The sequence below is a fragment of the Betta splendens genome, chromosome 19 (genome assembly GCF_900634795.4).
Source record: "Betta splendens chromosome 19, fBetSpl5.4, whole genome shotgun sequence".
Classification (NCBI taxonomy): Eukaryota; Metazoa; Chordata; class Actinopteri; order Anabantiformes; family Osphronemidae; genus Betta; species Betta splendens.
The window spans coordinates 496,331-512,086 of record NC_040898.2 but is presented as its reverse complement, the minus strand read 5'-3'; positions in this window follow the sequence as shown (position 1 = coordinate 512,086).

The following is a 15,756-nucleotide window of genomic DNA, read 5'->3' as shown; positions in this document are numbered from 1 at the left end:
CTGAGACCAACGGCCAGACTGAGGGCAAACCAGCAGCTGGCCAGACTCCGTCTCCTGTCATCCTGTATCCCCACCACCTGGAGCCAGCACCTCATATGGGTAGACAGGTCTGTTCCCATTTCAGTGTACGGATACCAGCCACTCCCCTATCCCTGGACAGAGATCGTCATCCCCTCAGCACATGCCCTCCTTTGATGATGTAGAAGGGTGCGTGCTTGATGTGCCACGTTCCAAAATCAGGGCCAACACAAGAAGGCAGCTGGCCGTCATCGCAGTCAAGCACTGGCCTAAGTAGTTGGGCGACAAGTGTGGCTGTCCAAGGACTTACCTCACACGTAAGCTTATATAGAAATTCATTGGGCCATTTGCCATAGAGAAGATCATTAACCCAGCATCTGTCAGACCCACCTTGCTTTCACAAGGTTGGTCAAGGTTTTCTTACAATGTATACCCATCTCACCTTTCACATCAGTTGTCTTAAGTCCTAGACAAAAGAATTTCTCAATTGTGGAATGAATACAGTTTATTTTATCTTATCTTATAACACTAGCACCCTGGTTCTACCAACTCTTCTGCCTCCACCGCCTTGCCTCATCATGGTGGTCCTGCCTACATAGTCCGGGAGTTACTGGCTTATCATAGGTGTGGTCGGGGATTCCAGTACCTTGTTGACTAGGAGGGATATTGTCCAGATAAACGCTCATGGATCCCTCCCTCATCGCAGGTGGTTGGGGGGGGGGGGGGGGGGGGGGGGGGGTTCACAGCTCCATAGTCATGTCTTGTTGACAGGCTTTGATTATATGCACATGTCCAGTCTTATTCACTGTCCTATATAAAATATCACCTTGTCATTTCTTAAATCTTGTGAGGATGAGATCAACATGTGGATTTACAGAAATACAAGTGTTTTTGTTTTTTTATGTGTAGTGTTGTCACTCTGAAGCTCGTTTTGCTCCTTCTGAGTTAGCATGTCAAAGCTTTGACTTCAGCTCATTGCCATACTTTTATCAGATTCCAGTCTAATCTTTTCCCTCATAATCTTGCTGAGACAAGTACATGTGTTGCTGTGTCTAAGCGTTTGTTGGACTTGTGGACTCAGTACAGAGAGCCACAGTGATGCTCAGGCCTCCTGGGCTTTCAGCCATGACATGGCAAACAGCCGAATCTGAGCAGCTGCACACATGGAGCAGGGCAGCGGTTCGTCCGTTCAGACACCATGCTGCAGCATCCTTAATGTGCTGGAGCTGATGGAAAAAGTTGTTTTGCCTCTGGAGGCTGTTTGCAGAAGTTTGCTTACAGAAAGTTTAGACTTTTCAGCTGTTGCTGTGGTCTAGTGGGTGAGATCCTGCTGCAGGGCTCACAAAGCTCAGCTCATTTAGATTCATTCTACACCTAGTGCTGCTGCAGTTTGAGGCTGTGGTGGTGGTGGTTGACTTTAGAGCTGCATTGTTTTATTTTTGAGAGTGTTCATTTCCATGCTTCGTAGAGGGCAGATGACTGACAGAGGTACTGCTGAACTAGACTATGAGATGCTGAAATCTGAGATGAGCCTTAAGTGTTTTATATTCACGTCGGTGCCTCTCAGAAATCTTCATACAAGTGCTGAATCTGATCCCAGCTTTGGCTGAACCTGTGCAGGTCCTCCCAGCAACACGCTGTAGTCCAGCTCCGAGGCCTCTACTGGATACAGTTTTGTTATTTTCTGTTTTTACTTTGAAGTGGTCCAAGCATCAAAGTCGTGTTTGTTCACGTGTACAGTTCAAATGTGTCTGCCTGGAATTCAAAAACTGCTAAGCTCAGAGGAGGTTGTCAATCATGACATGTATGTGTCTCTGTGTGCTACACAAAGACACGGTTTTAGATTTACTGCTAATGCAGGTCTAATAGTTAAAACAGTGGCTTTTTTTGGCTTCAAATTTGTCATAGAGGCTTCTGTGATTGGTCAAATCTTATTATACCTGTGTGAGCAGCAATACGGGAGGCTGTGTTGAGCATCTTCTCAAAAAACTGTAGCTGTAATAATTCTTATTCTTCTAGCTCCCAGCTCCTTTTCATCTACATCCCATGTCCTTCTGGAGGTTGTCATGACAATCGGTCTCCTATACTGTTGCAGTAGTAGCCTATAGTCTTTTTCTGTGTAGATCCAGCGCGTCTCACAGGACCGCCTGCTTAGGATGTTTATTGGCCCTGTTCAGCGGCTGAAGTGATGTAAAGGAGCTATACTGTACCTCCTATAGCGCTCCAGCAGCAATTACCCAGCGGGCTCCCTGCTTTCACACTGGAGCTGAGCTGCCTCTGTAATTATAGGCTGCCGGCACTGAGGCTATTGCTTCCCTTCTTAGCAGACCAGACTTGTGTAGCAGCATTCATGTTCACACTGAGCTGAGAGATAGGACTCAAAGGTGTGGCCATGTTCAAGATGACACATTAAAAGATAAAGTACATGAAATGAAAGCATAAAATAAAGGTGATACTGGTCAGTGGGTTTTTACAGAGCAGCTGTGGAGTCAGATGTTAAGCATGCACATGGAAATCATTTAATTCCCCTGCTACTGTTCCATAAAGTGATTATTACCCTGAACCTGTATCAGGAAGCCTTAATCTCTCTCTTCCCCTCCTTTCCTCAGGCAGACTGTGCTGGTGGCATACAGATGTGCAGAATAACTGCTGAGATCCAGGTTGGTCAAGGGTGAGCTGTGAGAGGAATACAGCAGCCCAGATTTGTGGAAGCTGTACGTTGAAGAGTAAACATCCACGGTGCAAGCATCAGGTTGGAGGCGCAGTGAAGGGGATTTTACCTGATTGCCGTCTGGCATTCTGATCAACCGTTCACATTGACATGAACTGTGCTGAGGATTCCTCTTACAACTGAAACCTAACGCCAGCAAAAATTTGCTTTAGCTGTTCATTGTGAGACTGCAAACAACACAAACAACATCTAAACTTTGCTACTTGGTGGCAACCAGATTAGCTTCTATCTATTAGCTTCATTTTCCAAATGGCTGCATCATAACCAGTAAAGTATGGCCTAGTAACTGACTCCTAAACCAACTAGATGAAAGATCAAGGTCATGGTGAATAGGCCAAATGTCACTCACATCTAAGTTGGACACTGTTCTATGACTCCAGCGTCCTACAGCGTCGGAACCAGGACAGAAACATTTCAACACTGCACAGGGACAAACATTTCTGTGTCATTAGTCAGGATCCATGCATAATGCTACTTGTTGTCATCACGATTTAAGATGGAAATGTGTTCAACTGCTTGGTGACATGCAGCTGAAAACATGAATTTATTTGGTTTGAAGCAGATCTGCCCTCATTGGAAATAAATCTTCTGTGGTAAATATAGATGCAATTTATGTTTGCAAGTGAGCTCAGTGAACTGCCGATAGACCTGGACTGACAGGGTGTGAGAAAAGGTAGGCACACACCACCTCTCTGGAGATGATGGCGGCGTCTGGAGCCTCTGAAGCCAGTTTATCATTATTAAACATGCAGGAGTCGTGTCTGCCTGGTGCAGCAGCTTCATCACTGCATTCTTGCATGAGAGAAGATGAATCATTCACAGCATATTTTTATGGAGGAACATGCCTACAAGCTGCAGTAAGAGAGAGACTAGAGACTGTAAGCAGGCACAGCGTGTTCTCAGAGTGACAAAGACAAACATATGTTTGATGGTGAGTTTAGGTGGTAGAATAGCACACACAGCAACTGGAAGAGTGAGGGTGACGTAAGATGTAGAAGTCAGATATACTGTAGCCTAAATGTTTGTGAATGAACGGTCCCATCTGTCTGAGAGACCTTTGCACCAGAGACGTGAGCTTCAAGCAGAGACTACAGCTCCTTCACTCACTTGTTGTGATGATCTAGAGATTCTGTGGTGTAGGACAGTGTGAGCATTCAAGCAGTGTGACTGTAGCGTGGATGTCTTCTACCCTCCTGGATGTTAAAAATGGCTGCTGCTGCTGAGCCACATGCAGCGTAGCAACAGCCCAGCTCCACACGCCTGAGTATGGATCAGCCTCCGAGCCTCACGCCTGGGTCCTCCGAGCATCTGGCAGACCCACGGGTTGTATGACCCATGGTCATGACATTCTGAGCCTTTGGAGAAGCAGGTTTCCTCCCACAGCAGCAGGGAGCTGACGTTGACACAGAAGGCTGATGATTAGAGGTTCTACCTTTAACACAATTGGTTTCCACTGTGGATCTTTGGATATTTGGAGCTGAAACATCAGCATCTTCACCTCTGGCAAATGTTTCATTAAACATAGATGTGAAGAGCAGAGCGATACCAACTCACCATGTGATCGTCAGGCCTGTGTGACCTGCTCGGGCAAGCAGGTCACCTCTGTCCCTCCCAGCTGCTGCATGAACCCATGGTGTAGCATAGTCTGGACGATAGATAAGAGAAAAAGGAGATGACGTCCTTGTGTTGTGTGCTGGCAGCTCTATCCTGAGTAACAGAAACAGAGAAAACACTTGTGAACCCTATCAAAGGCAAAACGCTTCTGTGCTACTATGAGCCAGCCTCATTGAAATTCCCTGTGCCATTTCCTGTCACGGATATCTTTACAGAGCTTAAATAGATTTGCCAAACATGGCATTTTTAATTCCTTTCCCACTAAAGCAAACACAGATATTGTGAACAGCTTTGACTTTGTGACATGACATTTGATTCACATCCAGGGACCAGCAGCAGCCTCAGCTCTGACGTGAACATCAATCACTGGGGTGTCTGCATCTAAAACAAAGGGGGCTTTTACAGGGACCCATTATTCTGCAGCTCATCCTCTGGTGCTTCACACATCACCTGTCAACTCCTCAGTTGACCTTGTAACCAGAGGCTGACATCAACAAAACTGCATCATTACAGCCGCTGTTTACCGAGATGCCACTGAAGAATGCACCAATCCACCGAGACAACACCAGATATATAATGTAAAACATCTAAATGCACACAAGGGTTTTGTTTTCCTGAAGGATATTTCTCAGCAGAGTCCTCTGTGCACAAACTGGTGTCGCCATGTTTGAAAGCTAGACAATAGATTTCCTACGCCTCCTTAACACCACGTCTATACTTGAAGCAGCAACGTTTTATCTGGATGCACAGACTAAATGCCTGTGTCCGGATGAATCAACAGCATGAGACATGGCAGACATTTTAATTTGTTCTAACCTAGGGCTCGCATCAACAGACAAAGAAAAACCTTCTTGTAGTTTTTATAGTAATAGTGTTAACACATTGGGCATGAGCTTATAAGAGAAGACAATAAGTGTAAAGACGAAGGAGGTGAATGGGTGCTATTGAAATGGCATCTGTGATAAGGTAACATTTAGGGAAATCACAACATCTCCTTTGAACAGAAAGGTCTTATCTAGATCCGTGGAAACAGAAAATCAGGCGGCCTGTCACTCATCACTTGCATACACTGTTACAAAGTATGAGGGATTTCTGCTAAAGTCAAGCCAACAAACGGTGCACTATGCTGTAGCTGGACTCAAACCGTGGACGGAGTGTGATGTGTGAGCCTCGCTGCTCACCCTCGCTGGCCTTTCCGTTTGGTTGCCATTACTCAGACTCACACTTATCCCCCAGCCCATCCCCGATACACCCCATGATCTGCCTTTTGTTTGGGTCCCAGCTCCCATTTATGTCCCCCAGGAGAGCAGACAAAGGAGGGAAAGCCACAGGCCTGAATCATTTGTCCAGACAGACTATGGTAAAGGACCATAAGTGAAGCTGTGCCGGGGAGCCGTCCACACCTTGTTACAGCTCCTGGGTGTGTTGGGACTTTCAAACCCTTTCTATGATGTGGGATATGAACCGGAGACATCCATCCATCTTCTATTGCTTATTCCCAGTGGAGGGGTTGCAGGGGGTGCTGGAGCCTATCTCAGCTAGCTGAGGCCAAAGGCAGGTTACACCCTGGACAGGTCGCCAGTCTAATGCAGGGCCACACAGAGAGATGAACAACCATTCACACACACCCTCACACCAACGAGCAATGGAGATTAGCCAATCTAACCTAACTGTGTGTCTTTGAAGGAAGCTAGAGATGTGTTTGTCTATAGACCAACCAATAGGATTCACTTCAGGTAAACAGGATGTTTTGGACTGAGATCATGATTTTGTCTTGTTGTTTGTCTTTTGTTTTGTTGTATAATAAAATATTCATTATTACTAATTTATCTCATTTAACAATAATAATAACAATAATTGTTATTATTAATTTTATCAATATTAGTAGTAGCAGTAATATTGAGATTAGATTTGTTTACAGAAATTAGGTTCAACTTCCTTCCTTCGACTGCTGCCCAATCTTGCTTTGCACCAGTTCCCTACGTCTCCTCCTGTGGGTGGTAAGTCCACATGAGGATAGTCACTTCAGGCTGTGCCACCAGGCGCTCACTTGGGTGTCTCAACCCCAGGCCTGGCTCAAAGGAGAGGGGTCCTGGCAACACCTACAACATCTCTGTCCTTGTTGCTACGTTGTTCTAACGTTGTACGCTAGAATGAATATCAGTTCCTTCAAGTCTTAGGCAGTGGCTCTCGATTGGAAAAAGGTGGTTTGCTCTATCCAGGCTGGAGGAGAGTTTTTGCCCCAAGTCGAGGAGTATCTTGGGGTCTTGTTCATGAGCGAGGGACTGGAAGGAGCGCGAGGTTGACAGACCGATTGCAGTAATGTGATCCGTGTCGTGGTGAAGCTTAAGCAGTCATTCTACGTTCCTTCCCTCAGCTATGGCCATGAGTTTTGGGTCATGACCGAAAGGACAAGATCACAGATCAAATAGTTGAAATTAGTTTATTTCGTAGGATGGCTGGGTGCAGCCTTAGAGACAGGGTGAGGAGCTTTTGACAGACTGTCATTTATCATATCATATCATATTGACATTAATCTATTATTATTACACTGTTGTTGTTTGGTGTAAACCCACTCACTTGCTATGAGGCTCCCATTCATCAGAGGTCATGCTACGTCCATGCCTGCGCTCAGTTAAGTTAAGTTAAGATCCACAGTCCTCTATAAATCTTCCGCAATATTAAAAAGCTCATGTAGTTTTAATGATCTCAGTTATGCAGTATATACCTTAATAGCCTTTAGCGCAAAATTCCACTGAAAATACAAAGAGGTTTCCTCTGACAGAATTAAAGCAAACACACAGGAACTTTTTTACTGAAACAACCTTTCCACTTGGTTTGATTACTGTAGGTCAGACTGCTGAAATTAATCCATACCACTGCCTTAACGTAAATGCGTATGAATAATAAAATATATGCGCTGTCATTAGGCAGCAGTAACATTAGCATGGAGTGTTGCTCGATGCGGCTGTGAGGCAGCTTTCCTTACCTTCACTTTCTCCTGCTTTAATCGTCTTCATGTTCTTTGTGTGTTTTTATGACTTACTTTATGTGTGTTGCAGCAAACTATGATGTGTCTGTCATGTCTATGTGATTTTGCTGAGACCAAATTATTTAAATGAATTTCACAGAAGTCTAACTTATGAAGAGAGATGAGGTTCTCAGACTGAATCCATCAGCTCATGCCTCTGATACTTACCGACCTCCATCCATCCATCCATTTTTAACCGCTTTATCCGGGGCCGGGTCATGGGGCAGCAGTCTCAGCAGAGAGTTCCAGACTTCCCTCTCCCTGGACACTTCCTCCAGCTCTTCCGGTGGGACCCCAAGACGTTCCCAGGCCAGCCAAGAGACATAGTCTCTCCAGCGTGTCCTGGGTCTTCCTCGGGGCCTCCTACCGGTGGGACATACCCGGAACACCTCCCCAGGGAGGCGTCCCGGAGGCATCCGAACCAGATGCCCGTGCCACCTCAACTGGCTCCTCTCGATGTGGAGGAGCAGCGACTCTACTCCGAGCTCCTCCTGGGTGACAGAGCTCCACACCTTATCTCTAAGGGAGCACCCAGCCACCCTGCGGAGGAAGTTCATTTCAGCCGCTTGTATCTGTGACCTTGCCCTTTCGGTCATGACCCAAAGCTCATGACCATAGGTGAGGGTAGGAATGTAGATTGGCCGGTAAATTAAGAGCTTTGCCTTTCGGCTCAGCTCCCTCTTCACCTATCGGACCGATACACCGACCGCATTACTGCAGCCGCCGCACCAATCCGTCTGTCAATCTCAGGCTCCTTCCTTCCCTCACTCGTGAACAAGACCCCAAGATACAGTACTTGAACTCCTTCACTTGGGGCAGGAACTCTCCTCCAACCTGGAGAGAGCAAACCACCGTTTTCCGGTCGAGGACCATGGCCTCAGATTTGGAGGAACTGATTCTCATCCTAGCCACTACACACTCAGCTGCAAACAGCGCACGCTGAAGGTCCTGGCCCGATGAAGCCAACAGGACAACATCATCTGCAAAAAGAAGAGATGCTATCCTGTGGTCCCCAAACCAGACCCCCTCCGGCCCCTGGCTGCGCCTAGAAATTTCTAGAAAATTCCCCCTTTTTATAAAGTAGGGCAGCCACCTCGGTTGTCCAGTCCAGAGGAACTGTCCTCCTCGTCAACGTGATGTTGCAGAGGCGTGTCACCCAAGACAGCCCCACAACATCCAGAGACTTGAGGTTCTCAGGACAAATCTCATCCACCCCCGCTGCTCTGCCACCAAGGAACTTACGAACTACCTCGGTGACCTCAGCCTGGGTGATGGGCGAGTCCACCTCTGAGTCCCCTGCCTTTGCTTCCTCGGCAGAAGGCATGTCGAAGGGGTTGAGGAGATCCTCAAAGTACGCCTTCCACCGTCCGATAACATCCCCAGTTGAGGTCAACGGCTCCCCACCTCCACTGAAAACAGAGTTGGTAAAGAACTGCTTCCCACTCCTGAGGCATCGAACAGTTTGCCAGAATCTCTTTGAGGCCGAGCGATAGTCCTCCTCCATGGCCTCCCCGTACTCCTCCCAGGCCCAAGTTTTTGCCTCCGCAACGTCACAGGCTGCAGCACGCTTGGCCTGTCGGTACCCATCAGCTGCCTCAGGAGTCCTACAGGTCAACCATACCTGGTAGGACTCCTTCTTCAGCTTGATGGCATCCCTTACCTCCGGCGTCCACCACCGGGTTCGGGGATTAGCACCACGACAGGCACCGGAGACCCTGCGTCCACAGCTTCGAACAGCCGCGTTGACAATGGAGGCGGAGAACATGGTCCACTCGGACTCTATGTCTGCAACCTCCCTTGGAATCTGGTCAAAGCTCTCCCGGAGGTGTGAGTTAAAGGTATGTCTGACAGAGGGTTCAACCAGACGTTCCCAACAGACCCTCACAATACGTTTGGGCCTGCCAAGCCGTTCCAGCCTCCTTCCCTGCCAGCGGATCCTACTGATCAGTGGACAGCTCAGCCCCTCTCTTCACCCCAGTGTCCAAAACATATGGCCGAAGGTCAGGTGAAATGACTTCAAAGTCTATCATTGACCTCTGGCCTAGGGTGTTCTGGTTCCATGTGCACCGATGGACACCCTTATGTTTGAACATGGACCAGACCTTTGTTTTTGTTTATAGCACAAGTTTGATCCAGGAGAGACATAACTCACATAATGTGACACACACAGTACACACTGTCTACATGTGTTTGATGCTAAATGCAAGTTTGGGTTCTACTTGGAAGCAACAGGTGGCGCCACCACACTGTACTGCCAGGTTCATTTAAATCTGCACCTATGTGGTGACCTGTGACATGAGCACCTAAATGTTTGGTTGTTGTATATACGACTGGATCACAACCATCTCAAAGACTCTGTGTCTGGGTTTTAATTTAGAGCCAGGTTGTTTCCTCGAAAAGGATAAATGTTTTTTTGTTTAACCTGGATGGGAGGGGATGCTTTTGTTTGGGGCATGGCAGAGTTTCAGCGGCAGGCTGATTATTAAGTTTGCTGAGGAGCTAGTGTTAATGTTTAATTTGACGTTGTTATGGCCGTTAGTGGCTGCTACTGTAGGTGGTTTCGCCTGTCTCAAGTATCCAGGTTGGTAATCCATGTCTGGATGACGCCGAGCAAGTGCTGTGTGATAAGTATGACAAGGGACTATCAGACAGAATAAAGGACAATTTAGTGGACCATGAGCTTCCTGACAAACTACAAGATCTGATGAGATGGTGACTGAGTTGGGAGTTGGGATTCGGATGCTGATGTTGGAACGCACAACACAGTGACAGTCCTCAGAGGACCCTTGCATGCTTGGGAAGTTTCTCAGACTTTCTGGGGCACAGGCAGGCTGAGACGACCCTTTTAGAGGACCCGTATTCAATCTTTTGTTGATGGACCTCGTACTCAAAGCTTCAAGGGAGGACTACTCAAACAGCTGACAGAGGGGCGCCGTTGCCTCACCATCACGTCGTCCTTATAACTGCTCACTGATCTTCTACCAGGTTTAGTGCCTCACTCTGGTCGTATTTTCTCTTTGTCACCGCCGGAGAGGGAACTAATGGAGAAGTACATTTCTGAGTCTCGTCGGTTGGGTTTGATCCGCCCATTCTCGTCTACTGCGGGAGCGGCCTTCTTCTTTGTTGCTAAGAAAGAAAGAAAGAAACAGCATCAGAGAAACAACAGAAAGATGCATCCTTGCGCCTTTTTCTCTCGTCGGGGTTGTTAGCTGTGAAACTGGCTTTAGAAGAGTGGCGTCACTGGTTTGAGGGGGCAAATCAGACGTCTATGGTCTGGATGGATCATGGCAACCAGGAGTGTATTAACACTGCTCATCACCTTAACGACAGGCAATCTCACTGGGCTGTGTCTTTTGCCCGCTTTAATTTCACCTTTTCCTACAGGCTTGGCTCCCAGAAGGTCAAGCCTGACCCACTGTCCCGGCAGTTCCAGGACGTGGTGGATTCCGTTCCTGGTGACAATACCATCCTTCCATAGGGGCTCTGTGACACCTCGGACCTTTTAATCCTCATATGGCTTCCAGGTGTCACCCCTGACATTCAGTGTGTTTGTAGTTGTGGTAAATTTATGTTTTGTTTATTGTGGTTGTAATGGGGAAGTGGGGAAGTTAAGGCTCCACGCGTAGGTGGTAGGGGTGGGCAGATCAATCCTAATATTGATAATATCAAGATCAATGCAAGATAATATCAATCGATACCCCGGCAAAAATATCGATACTTGTTTAACTATACTAGTTGAATTTTTACTCCTCCGCACTGCTGGCGTTTTTTTCAAAGAGGCAAACTATCTATCTTGTCTGTCTGCAGTACATCCCTAAGTGCCTGTGTGTAAGTGTCAGAGTGAAGCAGACACACCAACACCCCTCCCCTCTGCCTTAACTCCCTCGTGCATTGAGATCTCACGTGACTCAGCGACTAAGCATGAGGAGGACACAGGCGAAGAAGAAGGATGGAAGCAAGAAAGAGTGAGGTTATATTAAATGAAACAACGGCACCCTGTACAATCTGCAAAAAATACATGTTAATGCTAAATACAATTTGGTAAATACAGTGGTAACACCACCAATTTATATTATATATGCATATTCATTGTTGAACTATGTCTGGGCTTTATTTAATTAATAATACAATTTAAAATAAAAAACACAAAACCCCTGAGAGTCATGAAAATGTATTTATATTCGATAACCCAATAATTATTAAAACTTATCGTATTGATATGGGTGATACTGGTCCAGTATTTACTTCGGGTCAGGTCCAAAAGCTTGGAGTATCGCCAACCACTAATAGGTGGGTCTGAGTTTAGCCATAATTACATTTCGTGCCTTCGGTTAGGTGTTCTGTGTTTTACCATTTTGTCTGTGGTGTATATAAACTTACTCTCTGCACGAGCTAGCCGCTGGTGTGTACTTTTTAAACCTGCGCGTCTCTGATCGCAGTGTTACACCTGTCATCAAAGTAGTACAGTAAGTCTTGTTTGGGTTTGTTGCTGAACTCTGCTATGTTCCCAGAAATTCCTAGAATTGGTTCTGAGTTTTGAAGTGCAGGATTAAGGCCACGTTTCTGCTGAGTATCAGTATTTTTGTGTTTGATTTTGATCACCTCTATCCTGCTTAGCAGCGCCTTGAGTTAGAACTAGACTTCTACAGCTCAGCTTCAGCTAAATGAACTGTGGTCATTTGTCAGGTTCAGTCCACAGGTTAACTGTCTGTTGCCTCCACACTCCAAAAACTCTGGAGGATACAAAAAGCTGAGTAAAGGTAATTTCTACATCAGTAGGCCACAGCCTCTGTGGGGCACTGAACTCACCATGGTCACATCTTGGCATTCGGGAGATGGTCTCTCCTCTGACACCTCTTTGGTGATGAATTGCTGCAGTGTACGTAATGTTGCTTTCATCCTCCCAGTCTTTGTCTGCCCGTCAACGTCTTCTGTTAGTGAATAGATATCTCTTTTTTTGAAACTGGACCCAGATGGGTTTTTAAAGGTAGCTCAGGTTCTCAGAATGTTGTTGATCCGGTGGCAGGTTCTTTCTGTCTCAGTCTATTACTTATTTTTAGTCAGAGTCACACTACTCCTTTTTATATTGTTATATACTATATTAATCTACAGAATGTCAAATGATTTTCTTTAACATAACCCACATTGTGTCTTTGACTAAATGAACCCACTAAATTCCACTGTTAGCATAGATGTGATTTATGGCTACATGCTGACATTGGGATGCACATATGTTCACACAAGAGTCTAATGTAAGATCACTTCCTCTTATCAGCTCTCACTACAGTAGCAGCAGTCTGCTGGTTACTGTAGCTGCAGCTGATTCTATGTCTCATCATCAGGACCAGTCATATTGAAGCTTAAGCCAAAGGCAGGAAACACGGGCTGATGTGTTTCATTTTGTAAACTTTGGAAAGGCTGTGTCTGATGGAGGTATTATTTCCAGTCTGCCCAGTTCTTATTTCTCCACCCTGTGTCTTCATGCACTGAAAGATGACAACCTTGGAAGCGGGCGTCCCACTGGGTTGGATGGAATTGCATTCTCCTGTCACTACACTGAGGTCGTAGCATGGTCATTGAGCTCAGGATGCGCCCCGGCTCTGGACCCCATGCTCAAATTTGAAAGGACAGTCTCATCCTTCTAACTCCAAAGGTGTTGAAATTACAGTTGTTAATGAGGCTTCACTTGCATAGTGAGCTCAGTTAGTCACACAACAAGGAGCAACATGTTGTTTACAGTAACTGTGATGCTCAGTGTTAAAATGAACTGTGACATGTTAGTCACTCTTTGCTTTTATCTGTGTGGAACCTTTGTATTTACACTGTGAGCCATGTCTCAAACAGAGGTGAGAACTGTCAACTGTAGCAACTAAGAACAAAGTTATGGGGTCAGAGGTCACATGATTCTGCTGCTGCTGAGTCTGTGTGTGGTCTACACTGTCTCCAGCTGAGAAGGTTCACAAATCATGCTTCTCAGGCTCGGGACCTGTATTTGTGGTAGTTTAAAGTTTTAAGGTTTAAAAGACTGTTGCATTTGGATCAACAAACTAAACAAACCTTGGGCCAATGAAGCATAATTACAGTTAAACATCATGACACATGTTCAGTTCATATCTATGTGAAACACAACACGATGGATCCATAATCCACAATGTGCTGTGGAGACAGCGTTGCTGCAGGAGCTGCTTCCTCTCATCTCCTGCTGTCTGGGACACTCACCCCACATTGTTACTATCAGGTTGTCACAGTCCAACGTTCCTCCAGAAAACCTTCATGACTAAAATCCTCTTAGGTGGATTTGGTAGCAGCCACAGAATCAGCGTCTCAATGCCTCCAGGTCTCAGATAAGCTGCTGTGGGGCACATCTATTCCCTGGGTTATGAATTATGGATCACTGCTAATAGGCCTTTTCCCCCTTGTTTAACTTATTGTGGCCACAGGCTTATCTCTTGGAGACTCAGTGCTCACCATCAGCAGTATTCCTCCTTATTACATTACAGAGGCTTCAGACTGGGTCTCTGTCCAAGTGACCCTCCCTGAGGACCTAACCCACACGTCCCACCTAGCTGTTGCATGATGCATGAAGGACAGACCTTATTACCTTGTGATTCATTTTTAATGAGGTAAACAGGTCTTTCCAGGTCACCTGGTGGAGGTGGTGTGTCTTCCCTGTCGGCTGCCTTATTGCTGCCGCTTTGACATCCTCGATGGCTGCAGGGGCTTCATAGTATAATTAGGTATCACTGTCATTGACAGAACGTGTCTCACTTCCCACAGAGTCCCTTTCCTTCCCTTCAAGCTGGATTCCACCAATTATACAGTGGAGAGAGGACCTTATTATAGGCTCCAGGCAACCTTTGCCTCACCCTCCTCTTGCTGCTTCCAGATTATGTTTGCCAGTTGGGAGGTATACACTGTGAATATCACAACTCCAATTTACTGGAATTGATTTTATTACATGCTGCAGCTCATAAATAGAATTTTAAATCAGCTGTTTCCAACCTCGTGCAACGTCAAGGCTGTGCCATTCATTATTATAGAATTTTCCTCCCTGTGTAACTAAATGACACCTGATGAATCTGAACATCGCCAGGCTCTAATGGAAATAAAAGGAGGCTCCCTCCAGCAGATGTCTTGTTTGGCAGAAATTGGATGACAGGCAAGGATGCACAGACGGAGTGTCATTTGGGAAATCAAACCCACTCAGTTCACTCGCTCTGAAAGTCAGTGAACAGGTACAGTCTGCCTTTGCAAACAAGGAGGAGGAAAACTCCCACAGCAATTCTCAGTGAAGCCTGGCGAGGCTGTGAAGGAAGGAGACAGGGAGGTGAGAACAGGAACAGATGGAGAGATGCAAGGAAGCTGCATTTACAGTCATTCAAAACAGGTGCTATACATAGACAGGCTTCAAGCACTATCCAGTCCAAATGATATCATTACAGCCAGAAGTCATTAAAAAGATCTTTTCCCCTGACGCTATAGATTTTCTCGCTCTCTGTGGGGGGTGAGGATAATGAAAATGAAAATGAAATTAGGGCCCCTCAAGTCATTGAGTTTGCCTTTTATCACCAATGCTACATGCTACATATCTGCCATTGTGCTGTATATGGGATTAGAGAAGATCCTTTCTGCCTGACTGGCCACTGGCTCTCAGCAACAAAATGAGGATCGTTTCCACCTCTGAAAAAAGCTGCACTCAGCCTAGACACACACTGTACTGGTGATCTGCACTAGCTTAGCACCAGACATTGGCTACATGTAAGCGTATACATATACATATACATATACATACCGTATACATATACATATACACATACATACACATATTTATATACACATACTGTACATATACATATACACATATACATATGCACATACATATACACATACATATACATATATACATCCACATACACATACACATACACATACACATACACATACACATACACATACACATACACATACACATACACATACACATACACATAAACATATACATCCTGAACAGCTTTCAGTCTTCTGCAAGTGTTTGACTTAACAGCATGAGGGATTAGTAGCATTTCTGTGGTCACCTGAGCTGATGAAGGCATGAGTCAGAGGTTGAGACGCCGTCATCCAGCTGCTTCAGTTTTTGTCTTCCTTCCAACAGACATACACACCTAATACAGTCAAGCTGCTTTGTGTTTGCTGCTGCCTCCTCTTAACATGTCCAACAAGCTTTGAATTAGGCTTTGCAGGCTGATCAAATATTAGACCTTTTGTTACGTACAGGGAAGCAGAGTCTGTGCTGTACACACTAAAATCGAATCATTAACATCCAGTATTGATCTAACGAGCTATAGCTGGTTAGGGTTGCCCC